The sequence below is a fragment of the Rhea americana genome, unplaced genomic scaffold, assembly GCF_003343005.1.
Source record: "Rhea americana isolate MKP2758 unplaced genomic scaffold, rheAme1 scaffold_235, whole genome shotgun sequence".
Classification (NCBI taxonomy): Eukaryota; Metazoa; Chordata; class Aves; order Rheiformes; family Rheidae; genus Rhea; species Rhea americana.
The window spans coordinates 53,906-70,052 of record NW_028186352.1 but is presented as its reverse complement, the minus strand read 5'-3'; positions in this window follow the sequence as shown (position 1 = coordinate 70,052).

The following is a 16,147-nucleotide window of genomic DNA, read 5'->3' as shown; positions in this document are numbered from 1 at the left end:
TGTTTCTGGCATCACAATGTTAGCCATTGGGCTAAGTTTTGTAACAGTTACATGCGTATAAGCAGGCTAGTGGAGCATAAACTGTAGTTGTGCTATGGGGTCTTACCAGTCCAAGAACCTTGGCTTTTGTCCATCCCAGGAAAGTCTTTGCAGATGGTTTGTTGGGCTCCAGGGAAGCCACGTGAACATTTCCAATTTTCTGCAGAGGCAGAAACACGACAGGGACACTGCTTTTGATAGACAGACTGTGCTAAAACAGTTCAGATTGCAGAGGACCACAGCGCTTCCATATGGCTCTGGGAGCCATCACTGACACTATAGGGAGACAAAATCTGTCCGTAGAGTTTTACACGCATAATCACAAGGATGGTTAATCATCTAAACATTCATTGTGATGCTTCCTGAATAGATTTAGAAGAGGGAGAGAATCCAAACAACAGCTCACATTTATATAGAGATAAGCAAAACTTAAGGGAAAAAAAGTTAGCAAGTCATACCAATGTGATTACTGAGATTTTTCACAGCAGTGAGTTACAGCTTAGCAACAAAGTGAAGTTACTTTCCAGGGCAGTGCCATAGGAAGCAGATGAGAGACGCGCTCTTCATTACAGCCCCAGCACCTCTTGAAGTAATTTCCTCCTCTTTCTCTTGGCAAACCTGACCTAAGTCTCTGGACTACATTCTGCAAAAAACAAGAGAAACTTGGGAAGTGGTTTTGCAAAATGGCTGGGAAACAGAAGATACTTAAAATTTCAGAAACTTAGACATGTGGTGAATATCAGTTCAGGTAAGCAGCACATCTTGCATTGGCAGCGCATCTTGCTAGCCCACTGTCTCATCCAGGCATTGAGTATGTAAAGGATGGGCACCATCCCTCACTTGTCCCAGCGCAACTACAGTCCATAGCTGCTGAGTTGATGACAGAAGCATGAAGTTTGCCCCACAGGAAGTAAAAGCACGGTCTAGACCGTGGTAGCTGATGATTCACGTTCAGAAGTAAATCTAAATAAATGAAGAGGCCCGAGATAACCATCCCAGTAAATGTGTGTGCATGTGCACATGTGTAAAAATCTTTTTTCTTTTATTATTATCCCACAATATCTGCCTTTTCCAATAGTTACTTCATAGAGCCAATCAAATATTTGGACACGGTTGTCTAGTTGCACCCCTTTGGCTTGAAGGACACTCACCCAACTTGAAAAATTACTTGGGACCAGAGTAAAAATATAGTTAGGCACTACTTCTATATATGGCCGAGTGTCTTATCCCTCTTGAGAAGGTCATTTCACACTGACCTTCAAAGGAATTTAGGTGTCTGCCTGGTATCAGGCAARTTACTCATTTCATTATAAGCATAGCATTTGGAAGCTGGCACATAGCAAGGTAATGACACCTAGATCCCCACGTCTTCTGTGGGAGGGCAGTGAAATGGAGCTCCAGTTCCTAAATCTCTATGGCAYATTTCAAGTCTTCTTCCCTACCATCAACCTGCACAGCAGTCTCTTTACTATCAAAAATGTCAGCAATGCAGGAACAGCTGCCATGRAGCTCTCTGCTGGAGCAGGACTTGTCTATGGTCACATTGTAAAGCCCTTACCTGCAAGGAAAGCATAACAACAGCAGCGGAAGGGGACAGTTTGGGTTGATTGGCAGGGTATGGCATAAGGAAAACAACTGTAGCTGAACTGATCTGTGCAGCAGCTTGGAAAGCTGTGGACTAGAACACAGCTTCCCTGCTAGACAGAGGAARAAAGGCTGTTCTGGACAACACTCCCACTGCTGCAGTCCTTCTTGTTGATAGAGATGTTTCCTTCTCAACACACTGGGGAGCTAATGGTGCAGAGTACACCAGGGAGGCATAGAATGGTGCCCAGAAGAGATATGTAATTTTATTCAGCAAAGAAACTGAAATATTTGCTGCAGAAGCTCATTAATTACTGTCAACTGCTCATTAGCCCTTGATTTAAGCAGAAGCAGGTGGTAGCAACCAGGGAAAATGAATTAAGTCTTACACATTTTTAGCATAATAGCAATAAGGCTGTTATAATACCAGTAGAAAAACAGTATACAGCTGGCCTGCAAACAGTRTCAGTTAATTAACTGATGTCCCAAGCTAACCAGCTAGCCTAAATCTGGGGGTTGCTCTGGGATGTGAAGAAAATTAACCTAAATCTTCTTACGGTTTCCCTTCCACACTAACCGATTCCCTGGCACTAGCAAAGAATTTGCCTTATTGTAAGGTCTAGAAATGTAATAGGGGATCAGTTATAAATTGAAATGTGCAGATGTCTTCAAGCAGCCTGGAGTGGGTTTAAACATGTAAGGAAAGTAGAAAGACGCTTCTGGCCCGGACTCAGCAATGCCTGTAACAACTGCTCCCATGAAGTCCTAGTTGGCAGCAGAACCTCCACCRTGACACATCTATTGGCACTGTCCAAACCCTACCCAAACTCTTCAGAGTAGGACCACCACTCTGGCAGGCAGATCTGAGAATAAATCATGCCAGGCTTCAAGAAACTATTTTTTAAGACCTCCATGCTTTCTTCTCCCTTTCTGCTAGGAAAGGGACTTGTCACTGTGCCATCTGCAGTAATAGTTGGTCAAGGAGCTGTCCAATATCTTTAAAGTCAAAGCATAGGGCTCAAATGTCACATTTAGCACCATGTTTAAGCACTGAGAATATCAAACCTATGTCGAACACCAATTTATTTCTCTCTTTTTTTAACAGAAAATATTTTGAATGCTGTCATGCCAATGACTCATCAAATGAATCTAGAGGGTCTGAGCAGACGTTTGTTTTATAATCGTGCCATTGCCTATGTGTAAAGGGCTTTTGAATTGTCTTTGCTAAGTGCAGGAGTCACCACAGTACACCATTTTCCCCAGTGGTGATAAATCCATTGGCTATATTCTGCCTGGCTGGATTCAATTGCTGAGTAATGGGAATGCACCCAAAATATTGGACAAATATTTTCTAAGATTTAAACTTGCCCTAATCTCTACATAATCTTTCTTTAATAGAGCTGGCATTTACAGTAGGTAAATATGTTTATTAGCGTAGAGTATGATCGCGCAGGCACTGTATCCAGAGCCTCTTTTTTTCAATGGTAATCACATCATCACATTTTAGAGCTACTAAAGGAGCAGGAACACAATTCAATATTCTGAGACAGTGAGAGCTAAATAGGGAAAAGGCCTGCAAATCCCTAACTCAGATGATTGGCAGAAGGGGTATWTCCAATTAAATGAGCTTAGGCATTAGCCGGGAATGGGAGTTGCTGCAGTGTACAGAACGTAAGGAAAGTGAATATTGCCTTATTTAGCTGGATKAATTTGGGGCAACAGGCAGGGAGACAGCATCAACTATAGCAGGTACATAAATGAAGCCTTAGGCCCCAGACGTAACTTAAAGAGAGGTATGTTGAGCGGGAAGGTTTCATCTTATTCAGTGCTTGCTCCATTCCATTAACCAGAAGTTATAGATGGTGGCTATGGGCCATCTGGGCAACCTTGGTGAACTGGTGACTAACAATCTGGAGGCATTAACGGACATCAAGTAAAGCACTAGGAGCAAGGCAAGTGGTAATTCATAGGCCTATAGGGAAAAACCCTTCCTTAAAGCAGCCTTTGCTCTGGGCAATAAATCACAAATCTCTGCCTAAATATAGCAACTAMCTTCCTGACCCAGCCGCATGCAGAAACCAAGACTTGGGTGCAACTCACCGTGTGTGTCTTAGAGGGACTCGCACAACCAAGGCACAACCTTGCTGCTCACAGATTTCTGAAGGACCCATCCATACAGGTGTCCCAAGCTCCATCAGCTGCACAGAACAGCTTCAAGGTTTGCTCTTCCCCAYGTGCCTGCAAACACACACACTCACATTCATTGCAGTACAGCTTTACATCTGTTCCCRCAGTCACACAGCTTCAAAAACAGCCAAAGCCCCATGAGAGCATGAAGGGAACCGAGGTGGCCCAAAGAGACCATGCCTACATCCTGGGAACAGAGATGCCCTGACACCATGGGAGAATTGCAGCACAAGCCATTTTGGGACTGGTTCTGGCTGGCAGTGTCATACCTGAGCCACCACCCGACAAAAACTTAGAGACGCTTGTATTAACTGCCAGAGATACCTGCCTCTAGTGAACAGGGTAAAAATCTCCCCACCAGCAGCCAAAGGCTGGTTAACAAGATGTGGCAATTAGTGCGAGCCCTTTAGTATTTGGAGCTTATATGCAGCTGTAAGGCATCTGCCTCCAGCCAGATGGGCAAAAGTAGTAAGGGCACAAATTGTCGAAGCATTAAAGCAGCTGCTGTGGCACACGTTCAGCTGCAAACGCTGCTGCCAGCAGTGTAGTATTTCTCTACCTAGACTGTGAGCACCACCTTCCCTGCTGCAAAGCTCCAGTGCAGAACTCAGAACTTCAATGGCATTTGGACACACTCTCAAGGTGCAAATTTGCCCAAGGCCGCTGCTCAGCGTCCTTGCATAGGTACTCCAATAGCATGTATCCGCTACAGGACAGCCCAGAGCAGGAAATGTGCACAATATGTATTGTAAATAGCTGCCTTGAGATTCATACTGTGGTAAAGCCGATGTTTCTCTGGATCTCTGGATTCCTGCCTGTCTGGAAAGCTTTTGGGAAGCAAGCGGAGCATACATATATAGACACCAATATCTCCCTGAGAGGATGCCACCTTCATTGGAGTAGAGCCAYTGGGGTGGAGATATATCTTGTTTACAAATTAATTCTTTTGATAGTTGCTGGAGCTGGGTCTTCCTTAGCTGCCCATAGCAACATAGCCAAAGATTTATATTTGCCCTAGGTTAGGCTCACTGTCTGTTTGGGATATGACTTGTGAATTCACCTTCCTATGATGTTCATGCATGGTGCTAGGCAGTAGTCAAGCTACCTCACTCTGTCCTGTTAGCCTTTGTCTCCGTTGTGCTAGGACAATAGTAGGTGAGAAATAATTTAAATGGTAGACTTTTAATTAGATCTTTTCTAGCTGGAGACGCAAAAAGTGGAGTCAAGAAACAAAAGAAAAATGTCAGCAGAGTGAACTTTCCCTTGCAAAGGCCATAATAAAGRACAATGTTTGAAGAAATAACCTGGAGCTGAGGAAAATGTGAGAACCTAGCCACAGAGGAAGAGTTTAGCCATGTGGAAATCAAAGAGGAAGGGAACTGTGAAGCTGACAAAATCACARAGCCTGAGGATATTGTCTTAAATGATATCAAGAGCTAGAACTGCTCACAGGGAGCATTAGTCTCCTAGGATAGTGTTTTCTTCTGGTTCAAAAAAAAAACAAAAAAAGTCTTGATAAACATAGAACAAAAGATAATTTAAGATGCCTTGGTTACTCTTCTTGTTCAGCCTCTTTCAAACAGAAAGGAGGAGCCTTGCGTGTTTTCCGTATACTCCAGCATGGATCTGGCTAATCAACCAGGGAGGCTCTAGCTATGGCAGCTGCAGAGCCCTGCTGAGTAGGAATAAGTGAGAATGTAGAGCTTTCCGGGGAGCCCACCATCCCCAGGTGCCCCCTATACGGGGCTGGGATGTTTGTGTGTGTTTAGCGGGCTTCTCTGCACGACAGGTTTGCTAGTCTCTCAGGTCTACCTTGCTCTGCACGTAGTCTACTGTACTTGCAAGTGACACGCTGTCTCCAGGAGCAGTGACTCCCCCCCTCAACACACACACACATACTGTCGGCACCCTTTGCCATCAGCGATAGAGGGGTGGTAAGTAGCAATTMCACAGCACCAAGTCCCAGACACCCTTTAAATCCAGGCATATGGCAATATTACAAAAACTGTGAGAAGGGAGAGGAGAGAAAGGACCCCTTCCTAGTTTTGCCCTAGCCCAGATCTCTAGATTTGGAAGGCTACAAGTTATATGAATACTAATATGAATCCACTTGCAGTTCACATGTAAAATGTTGCAGGTATCACATTAATCCATTACATTGCAGCCGTATTGGAAGTTAGCTGAGACAGTGTGCCAATCTCCTCTCTTCTCTCTAACTGTGTCAGGAGACCTCCTTCTCCTCCAAATGTAAAGACTGATGTGCTAACACATGCCTTCAGTCCCAGACTGGGGACTGGTGCCATGGGCTGCTGTTGCTGCCACACACACTTCTCATCACTTCAGGTTATTTCCACAGATGTAGGGGTTATGGCAGCACTGCAAGTATTATACAATTTGTGTTATACAGTCTGCTCCCCTAAAGAGGTCACGATCGGTGGGGACAGGAGCACAAGCGTTGAAGGGAAAAAGCAGCACAAAAAGTCAATGACAAATGTTCACCTGAGGACAACAACAGGGCTGCGATGAGAACTGTCCTAAAACCATGCCTTTCCAGTCATATACAACTTCACTTTTTGTTCTAACTGTATGCTGACCCTTCTGGTCTGGGGATATGCATTAAGTACACAGCCAAAAATAATAATAGTAATAATGACGATAATGATAATAATAATAATAAAAGATTTTCTGCCCAGTTTGAAATCCCAGGTGTTTGGCTGCCTACCATAGAGAGACTGAAAGCTGAATGGAGAAGAACTTTTCATGGAAAAATAATGCCCCAAAAATGTYAGGTCAGAAATGTCACATATTTTGATGTTCAAGACTCAGAATAGATATTTCAGACTGAGAGACCACAGCAAAACATTTCCTACTACAGCTGAACCACATCAGCTGGTGGTTCCATTTTTAGTGTAAAAACACCATTGAAAAATCAGTTTTTTGGTCTGGATAATTTTGGCTTAGATGAACTCAGAGTTTAATGGAAAAAAAAAAAAAAAAGTTTGTTCCAGACATTATGACCAGCTTTGTCTAGACCCTTGAGAAGTTTCTACAATGGAATATAAAGTTTGTTATGTTGTATGAGCACTGACTTGATGGAGAGATTTGTGAGCCATTAGTAAGAGAATGTATCATATACTTACACAGATCAGTTCCCATCAAGCAGTGAAAGTAGGAAATAGATTACAAATATGTTACAGAGTAGAGAGCAGAAACTTTTACCACCCAAATGATAAGGTGTATTTGAAAAGTGAGCTGGAAAAAAGCTTAACTTGAAAGTGCCAGGCATCCCAAAATCTTTCTTCTTCTCAAACATGTATTGGGGGTGGGGGAGAGGGAAGKTTATGAATTAATGCCCATGAATGAGCCATCTTACCTGTAGATTTTGTAGATTCTGTGTTTACACCAGAAAAGAATAAGTGCTGCAGAACTGGAATTGAAGAATGAGCAAATAGCTTAGATAAAATTGTTAGGATATGTTTCAAGTTGTACGAAAATTAGATTTAAGGTGTCAAAACAAAGAGATTGAAACAAACAAACCAATGAAAGTGATAGTCCAGGGAGAAACAGTAGGAGGTACAAAATGAATTATGGCACAGAAAATAGTAGCCAGGTGAAGACACTGCTGTGATTCACTGATGTGAATCAAAATGAGTTTGGTAGAAACTGGCCTGGTCAGAAGAGGAAAGGACGGCATTTGAGAATGACGTTGCCCGAAACCAGATCCGTTGGAGCCTAACCCATAGAAAAACAAGTCTCCTCAACTTGGTGTGCCGAGAGAGGACTGATATTCTTCATGTACAATGTCTTGGTAACTCAATGTCTTCAAAATCGTCCAGAGACACCCAGCATGACTGGTAATCAACTCCATGAGGTCGTGGAGCTATGAAACTTCAGTTTGATGTTGGTATCCATCCAGGAATCCAAAGGTCCTTCCCACAGCCCTCCTGCCTCAGGCAATACACCTAAAACCACATTAATATTACCGCAGTCTGACCTGCTTGGAGTGGATTTGCAGCAGCTGTAGCTCATTGCTTTGCCTCTGTGTCTCCCCAGTTGAGACTCTGGCTTTTTACTAATTCTACTGTTTGATACCCTTAGTTTGCCTAACCAGTCTAAAGCATTCACCAACCAAAGGTTTCCTTCCAAAACGAGYAAAGGAGCTTTGCATTATATAGAAACATACATGTGAAATACTCATCTCTAGGACTTCTAGCATTTAAAACGGCCACTGGCAGGTAGCATTGATCACAGATAGCTAAATCAAGAGTAGTTTTTTGTTGTTTTTTGTTTGTTTGTTTTTTTGTTTGTATATAGTCAAAGMACATGCCACAGGCATATCTGGAGTCTCTGGTCTACCCCCCACACAGCACCAGGTAGCCACTGCAGAACAGCATCCAGCCTATGGATGACTGACCCACCAACCTCACTTCTCAAGAATGTTTTCTTTAATCTGAATTCCCTTTTGCACATCCATCATTGCCTCTGAATTTAGCAGGAAGCAATATTTCTTACAAATGAGCAAACTCTCTCCCCTGCTCAGCAAAGATAGCCTGCGACTGACTGAAAAATCCCACAAGGTAAAGACTATGCTACAAAATGGTTCAARTTTGTATGTCACCTCCAGCACAAGCAAATCTGCCCTCCTGCACTGAATACAGGTATGTTCTCTTGGCTGTTTTTTTTCTTACTTAAAATAACTGAGGAGGCCTCAAGACAATCTTATTTCAACTTTTTCATTTGAGGTCAAGGGGGACCGTACCATAAATCTTGAGCTCCATATTTCCAAGCACAAGGACTGATAAAAGAACGTAAAAAACAATGTTATAGCAATACTATCAGTCAAGCCCTGTAGACCATGTGCGTGTGAGACATGCTGATGGGATTTCAGAAGCTTGAAAATTTTCAGAAAATGTCAGCAAGATGTTCTGAAAAAGAAAAAAAAATAAAGATGACGGGCATAAAAATCCAGCAAAATAAAGATCTGTTGAAATACAAAGTGTCATTTTTCATCAGAGATCAAGTGAAGCTTAGTTTGCATGCATTTTTGTTAACAGCAGTACGCTTTTACTGTTTCTCACTTGGTTTTCATGTATAACAATAATTTTATACAGTTTTCTGCCACAAAATTACCAACAAGCAGTTTTTTCAGCAGGGGAACACAGTAAAAAAGTACTGTTTATCTATCATATATTTTTGAACTGTTAAGCTCTTCAACTAATAATAAAAAGTGTCAACGATATTTTTAGCTGAGGAAACATGGTCCTGATTGTATTCAGGTTATCTCTTTTGTTAGTTATTGTACCCATCAGTGACACATTAGAGCCAGAGCTGAGGGCAGATTTCAGGTTCATTTGAGTTTTCCAGGGAAACTTAAAAGTGGTTAGGATTCTAGTTACCAGCTAAACACTCAAGAATATATAGATAGATAGACAGATAATGAACTGATCATTTTAAAGGCCATAGTATTTCTCCTTATCAGTTAGTGCTCCAGTCTGATATGTGAAATCTAAAGCACAACAGTCAGGAGGAGAAGACATTTCCAGCTTTTTCCTCATGGGACCAGTCCTGGCCTCAGGGGCATCTGGATAATTTTGTTGATATGTTTCTTTCTTGCTTGCTGTTCTCTAAAATTTCATGAAAAATCACAAAACACTGGTCATGTGATGTCATTACCAGAAAACAACAGGAGGAAGAGAAGAAAAGCATGTGCTGAGAAGGTAGTTCYCAAAAGTTTCCCAAGGACTAATTAGCTCCAGACTCTAGCTGTCCTGTTGGGTCCATAAGAACGATAACCTCAGGACACCCAGAGACTGCCAAATCTGTACATGATCACTAGCACCCACCAGCACCAACACGGGGCGGTATGAACCACGTCTAAGAAGGTGGTGGCTGCTACACTCACGATTATAGACACTCCTGTTAAATCAGAGGACTTTTTGATCCAGGCATTTTCCAAACATTTGCTACCAAGGAGTTGCTGGTATGCCAGTACGACCTGCGCTTCTGAATGCACCGCTGGAGTTTGTCCCCCAGCCACTACTCCAACGAGGTTGGAGCCTTATGAGTGAGTGTGTGCATTAACTATGTGAGTGAATAAGTGAATGTGTCCTGTGAATTAACTGTCTGCTATTAATTGTAACAGCTTGATTCTGTAAACTATAACAGATTATTGCTAACAGAATCAAATGTCCTAAGAAGTATTGTTTTTTATCTGTGTCTCTCCGTCAACTCAGTCCCTTGTCAGGTAGAAGGGAGTTTACAGTCATATGAACAGCTGTAGCAAATCCTCTATTCACAAGATTAAATGTTGGAGATTTATCAGCTATGTTTATTATCAACTATGTCTATTCCAGTAGCATTTAGGAGCCTCAGCCAACATAAAGTCCCATTAGGCCAAACAAGCAGCATAAAACAAAGGCTAAAAAACGTACCATGTCCTGAAAAGGTTATGTTTAAAGGCATTTGAGATCAACAAAGCTAGGCGTATACAGTGCAAGACAGAGGGGTCTGAACAGAAAACGGTCAGATTTTCAAAGATGTTTTGGTGCCTACCTACTCACAGAGGTATCCATCTATGTTTGATAAYACCCAACAGTGAAGATCACCAAATTACTGGGGCTCTCCTTCAACAGTCACTTCTTACAGTGATCATGTCAGCTCACTCTCTCTGTCTCCCTCGATTTTCTACATAGTCATTTTTGACATGAATGGGCTCTCGAAACAGTTCACCCCCACAGCCCCGTAAGTAGTTGTACCAGGAAGCTGCACGTGAAAGAACAGAGCAGAAACTGGGGGCAGACTTTTAGATGCTTTTTCACGAATTTGACCATCCAACACTTCTGGCAAGCCCTCTTCTTCCGGGCTGCCACACATCCAAAACAAATCTTTTCAGAAGCAAAACAGCTGCTCAGAGCCTTATGAATCTCACCAAAAGCACCTAGTCCACTGCCACACCCAGCAAGCACTAGCACTACGTACAAAACACCACTAGACACTCATCCGTACTGAAACCCACAAAAAATGAGATTATCTAGGGATGACTAACAAAGGTCCTTTTTGGGGCTGATCTGGGAATTGACTCTAATTCACTRTGCCTATTCTTTGAGTTTAGCCAGAAAAGACACCCCTTCCTGTACTTTCAAATGAGATCAAATGATGAAGGAAGAGGATTGACCTCTGTTGTGTATTCTTTTTCCTTCACCTCCTTCAGCAGATTAGGAGCACACAACAGAGGTCTGTGTTTTTATCGTAGCAGAAGGTAAACTCCAAAACAGAAATTCACAAGTTTTGAGCCAGTTAAAAGGGTAGTGCCCCTAAAGTTATTGAGCAGAGGATTACCGGGAAGGAGGAAGCATCAAGGCAGAAGGAGGAAAATACATTATATTTATATCTATAAATAGAGAGCAATCATAGATCACCTTATAACAGAACTCTTCCTGGGTTCTGTGTTTGCATGAATTTTTAATATTCCTCATAACTTGACAAATCTCATTGAATGACACCCCTGCAAAAGCTGCCTGCTTTGTAAAGTCTCTGAAAACCTAATGCTTCTACAGACAGTAAAATAATTAAAAATTGAAGAATAGGTCACAATACACATCTATACCTTGTTCCTGAAAGACTTTTTTGTGTAGCTTTTATATTGATAGTAATGCTCTTGTAACTTTAAATCTTGAAAATTATGCAAGCCAACTGAAATCTCCATTTTCTTGTTTACTTAGTACCTGTGGGGTTCTTCATATGGCAGGGTACCTCTTACTGGGAGTTTTAGCAAGCTCAATGCCACATGTTAAGCAGCTTCATTTCACAGTGACCTTAACAGTTTGTAGCATCTCAAGGATCAGCTGTCTTTGAACACCAACTCCTGTTTCAGTTCATCTTTGCAGTGAAAATGTAATTATGTCCTGAAGGAAATATAGCAGGTACCACTATGGTAGTGATGACTCCAAATGCAAAATACAGATATGTAGGAAAAAAATCAGGGTTGAGGAAGGGCTATATGGTTGTTTATGAGCATCACTGCTTTGGAAATGTTTTCACTTTTTAAAGGTATTTGCCTACAAATGTATCCAGCCACTGCAATTGTTATTTCCTCTTTCCTGGGCCTTAAAATTTCATGGGCATGTGACCATTGCCCTCTCTGAAGGTGGACTCAGTCTGCATATAGACTATCTAACAGCCACACCTCCTTTAAATACCACATAATGAGACGCYAGTGGTCAAGGAGGAGGTGAGCACTGCACTGCCAGACCCTGGCTCTGCATTTCTCTGTCACCACTTTTTCACAACTGAAGTCATGACCCTAATGCACAGCCTGAGAAACGAAAAGATGGTGCATAGGTGACACTAGCCCGTGACTCTGCCAAGACTGTGCCCAGGTACTTTTCTGTTAGTATGCTGCTGAGCGACGCTGTCAAAAATCACATGACTTTAGATTTTTTAAATAATGTTCGAAATGAGTTAACATGAAGCTTCCAGTATTAAAGGATAGTATACAGGTTGTTCAGGTTTCTGCCTTTTATCCTGGCACCCAGAAAATGATGCCATACCTCTTTCTTGGCTGTTTCAGCAACTACTTCAGGTCTCTTCCCTGTGGACATTACTGAACTAATGCTGTTTCCATTACAGAGCTCTCTTGCTACTAGAAGAACTTGCTGTCTGGCTCATCTATCTCCACTCTACTCTGCAGAAGATTTAAAGGATAGGGATGATCTTGTTAGGTAGACGATGGACTGAAACTCAGAAGATTTTTATTCTATTCTGGCTTTTTCTATATCTCAGATTCCCTATTGGGAATACATAGGTGCAAAAATTATCCCTCCTGTAGTAGGAAATTCATATTTGATAAATGTTGGTATAGTGATATGAGATATAGACAAATGTGAAAGTTAAAAGAAAAAAAAATCAGAGCTTAGGCAGAAAAAAGCCTTAGTCTTGCTTCAAATTCTCAGTCATGCAAGGTGATAGTGAATAAGTAAGAAAAGCAACCCTAAGTTGCTTTTGGTCTCAGTCCTATCCGGGCTCTTATCCAATGCACATCAGCAGGATTTCTGACTGTCAGAAGTTCTCTTACTGTCACCCCATGCAACTACTAACTTGCAAAACCAAACTTATATAGAAGCATAGTCTCAGTTTTCAAATACTGAACACATTCTGCTTAGTATTTTCAGGCAACGTCAAATCAGTTGCAATGTTTGAAATATAATTAACACTCTCACCAGATGTAACATTTTTTGATTTTATCTAAGCATCTTTCAAAAAAACTGAGAAAATTCTACCCTTGAAATAGTCTACCCTTGAAATAGTAATGAATTTGAGCAAAAACATATGCAAGCTGATCTGTCAATGGTGCAGGTTGTACACATTGGCTTCCATGTTCATTGGCTTCCATGTTCATTTTCAATTGTTGCATTGCCTTAAAGGAAGAAAAGAGGATATTAAATGTGCAATTCTAATGACTTTCAGCCTTCGGAAAGTAGCAGATATTGCCTTTCCATCCTGCTGATGAATAGGACGAGTAATGCAGAGGTTCCTGCAACTTTCTGGCAGCCCCCTTGGGCACCCTTTCAGCAACCACACATGAGAGGAATGACTGGMTGGGCAAGGTCTTATTTACATTTAGTTCTCAGAGTAACGCTGCTCATAGTGCATACACTAAAGCACCGCAGAGACTGAACTGAAGAGCCTGGTGGAGCAGAAGTTACCTGGCAATACCTGGGCTGGCCTAGGTTAGGAAGTGAACTGCCCAGAAACTGCCACCATCTCTTGGGGAAGAGAGGTAGATCCACTAAACAGCTGTGATATCTTGAATCCAGACACATGCAATGAGTAAGCAAAGACAAAGCAGAAAAAGCACTTCTTCCTGTCCTAGATGCCATCTACATTCATGGGACGAAGACTGGGTTATGATTTTTTTCTCCCCCATAATATCCTGAGATGGTGGTGACAATCTCGGTGCTCATCTAATAATATCACTGAGCACTCTCACGATATAACCTCCTTGAGGTCATGAGGTGACGATTGCATGGCAATTGCTTAGGTTTGAGGGTAGAATTAGTAACAATTGATGCTTCTGGTTTATACTGCCAAGAAATATTCGATAAAAAGATTACACTTATTTACCAATATTAATCTTTCATATCAGCAGGTGTTGTAATTTCTATTGATTGCTTCTGCATTAGTGGAAGCAAGCCAGAAGATGAGGCAGACATTCACAACTAGAAAAGGGGAGTTTCTGTAAGTTGGTCTCTCTATCTGTAATTCTGCTCCACATTAAGAACTGACTTTTTATAGAMATTCTAAACTTTTCAAATATTTGTACTTCTCATCACAACATCTAGTTGATTACACTTGCAAGAGCTAAAAAATGTTGACTCAAAATGCCACAAGTAATGCTGTGTGACATTTCTGCTTTTAAACGTGACTTCTGCCATTTCATACTGCTCTTCTTGCTTTTTAAAATGTTTCTCACATAAGTAGAATATGTGAAAATAATGTCATATAATTGATCTTATTTTTAACCACTGACGAATCTCCCCTTGTTTCCTCCACTTGCATCCCAAGAAAGGGCGATAGCAATACTTAACTTCCTCATATCTTTAGTTATAAGTGCACAAGCACTGTGAAATAAAGGTAGACTTTAGGTAAAGGTACGTGTTTCCACAGCTCCAAGCAGATGGGGCTGCGATCTCTGCTGGGGCCAGTAGGCATTGCTGTTATAGAAATGATAATAGCTAATGCACTGCCTGTGGGTGTGTTATCTTTCACAGGGAGGGGAAAACTTATGAAAATCGGCTGAATTAGCGTTGCTTTCCTTGTGCGCATGTTGCAGAACTACCTCACTTACCGCATATAAAGGCAGTCGTGATGTAACACATACAGAAATGACGGGTAAGCTCTGCTGACATGTCAACCTCAGATCTGCAGCTATCAATTTCTCCTTTACRCTCATCAGTCTTCAAGGTTTGGATGGGAATCTGCTAAGCCCACAGCACGCCCTACCAGGACATCRCCAATTAAACTCACGCCGGTGCACTCCTATGAAGTAGCTGAGCTGAGCAAAGTGGGGCAGCAAGGAGAAACAACGAAAGGAAATTTCAACTGCATAGTGAGCTTCTTTGGACTATGAATCAGTTCCCAGATTAACTCTGTAGGAGATCAATTGCTGTGTTTATTTAAAACATGGACTAGATAAAGTCATGGAAAACACGTCAGAGAAAAATTTTGTTCTGGAAGGATCAGCTAGGGGAACTATGAGATTTTTCTGGTCCCAGATTATTACTGACCATTTTCATCTCTTTCTGTCTGGAAACAGAACAATATGCTGCACTTGCTCACAAAAAGTCTAGGAAAGAAGAAGTGGAAATAATTAATGAAAATCTCTTTTTACTGTTACAAGAAAAAGGTGTCTAGTGAACAACAGGAAAAAAAAGGGGGGGGGAGGTAGTGTTGGAGTGTTTCTGAGAGTGACATGAACAATAAMACAGTATAAAATAAAACTGCATCTCCTGGGCTCTTCTAGCACATTTACCTGATTATAATTCCACAGACTTCCATGGAGTTGTTCCTGATTTAACCCTAGTGTAATTAAAAAGGCTGATCAATATATGTGATATGTCTGGGAAACATTTTTTATCTGCTCAGAATCCATATGCTATTTTATGATTTCACTGATCAGATTGTAAAATATACACAAAACAATATGTGGTTTAAGGATTGGAATCTGTTTAAAATAAAAATGACTATACTTCTTCCCTCGACATCTTTGCTCAGTGATATGAGTAAAGTCACTTCCTACGAGTTTGAGGGTAAGCTGTATAACACGGGCAGGGAGAACAGAGCTTGCTCCRTGCGAAGCCAGCTTGAAGCATGGAGGATGCACTGTGAACGTCACTTTATTGGCTCATGTGTGGTGGCATGTCCGTCTAASAGGAATTATTAGCTCCAGAGAATCACCACGGCCAGGCTAGCTCTCTGCTCCCCAGCACATCCTACAGTGCCCCACCGAGAGGGGAGGCTAGGGACCTAGCTAATGGCCAGGCTAAAATCTAATTCAGTAAAATGTTTAGGCATGTGCTCAAATTTAAATACGTGTATAAGAACCTTGATGTAATGCAGCCTAAGAGCCTGTATCTTTTGCTAAGTAGAATTAAGTGAAGGAGGTACATAATCCAAAGTAAATTTAGCTTTCCTACAGGGAGAAGGTAGAGAACAGAAGTGGCTGATCCTGAGTCTTTACTTCTCTCTGAACGAATTTCTGCAAATTACTGAGTTCCTTCTTGCAGTTATGGGACCCATGCTTGCTGTCTGAAAGGTATCCCCAAGATCTGCTAGTCAG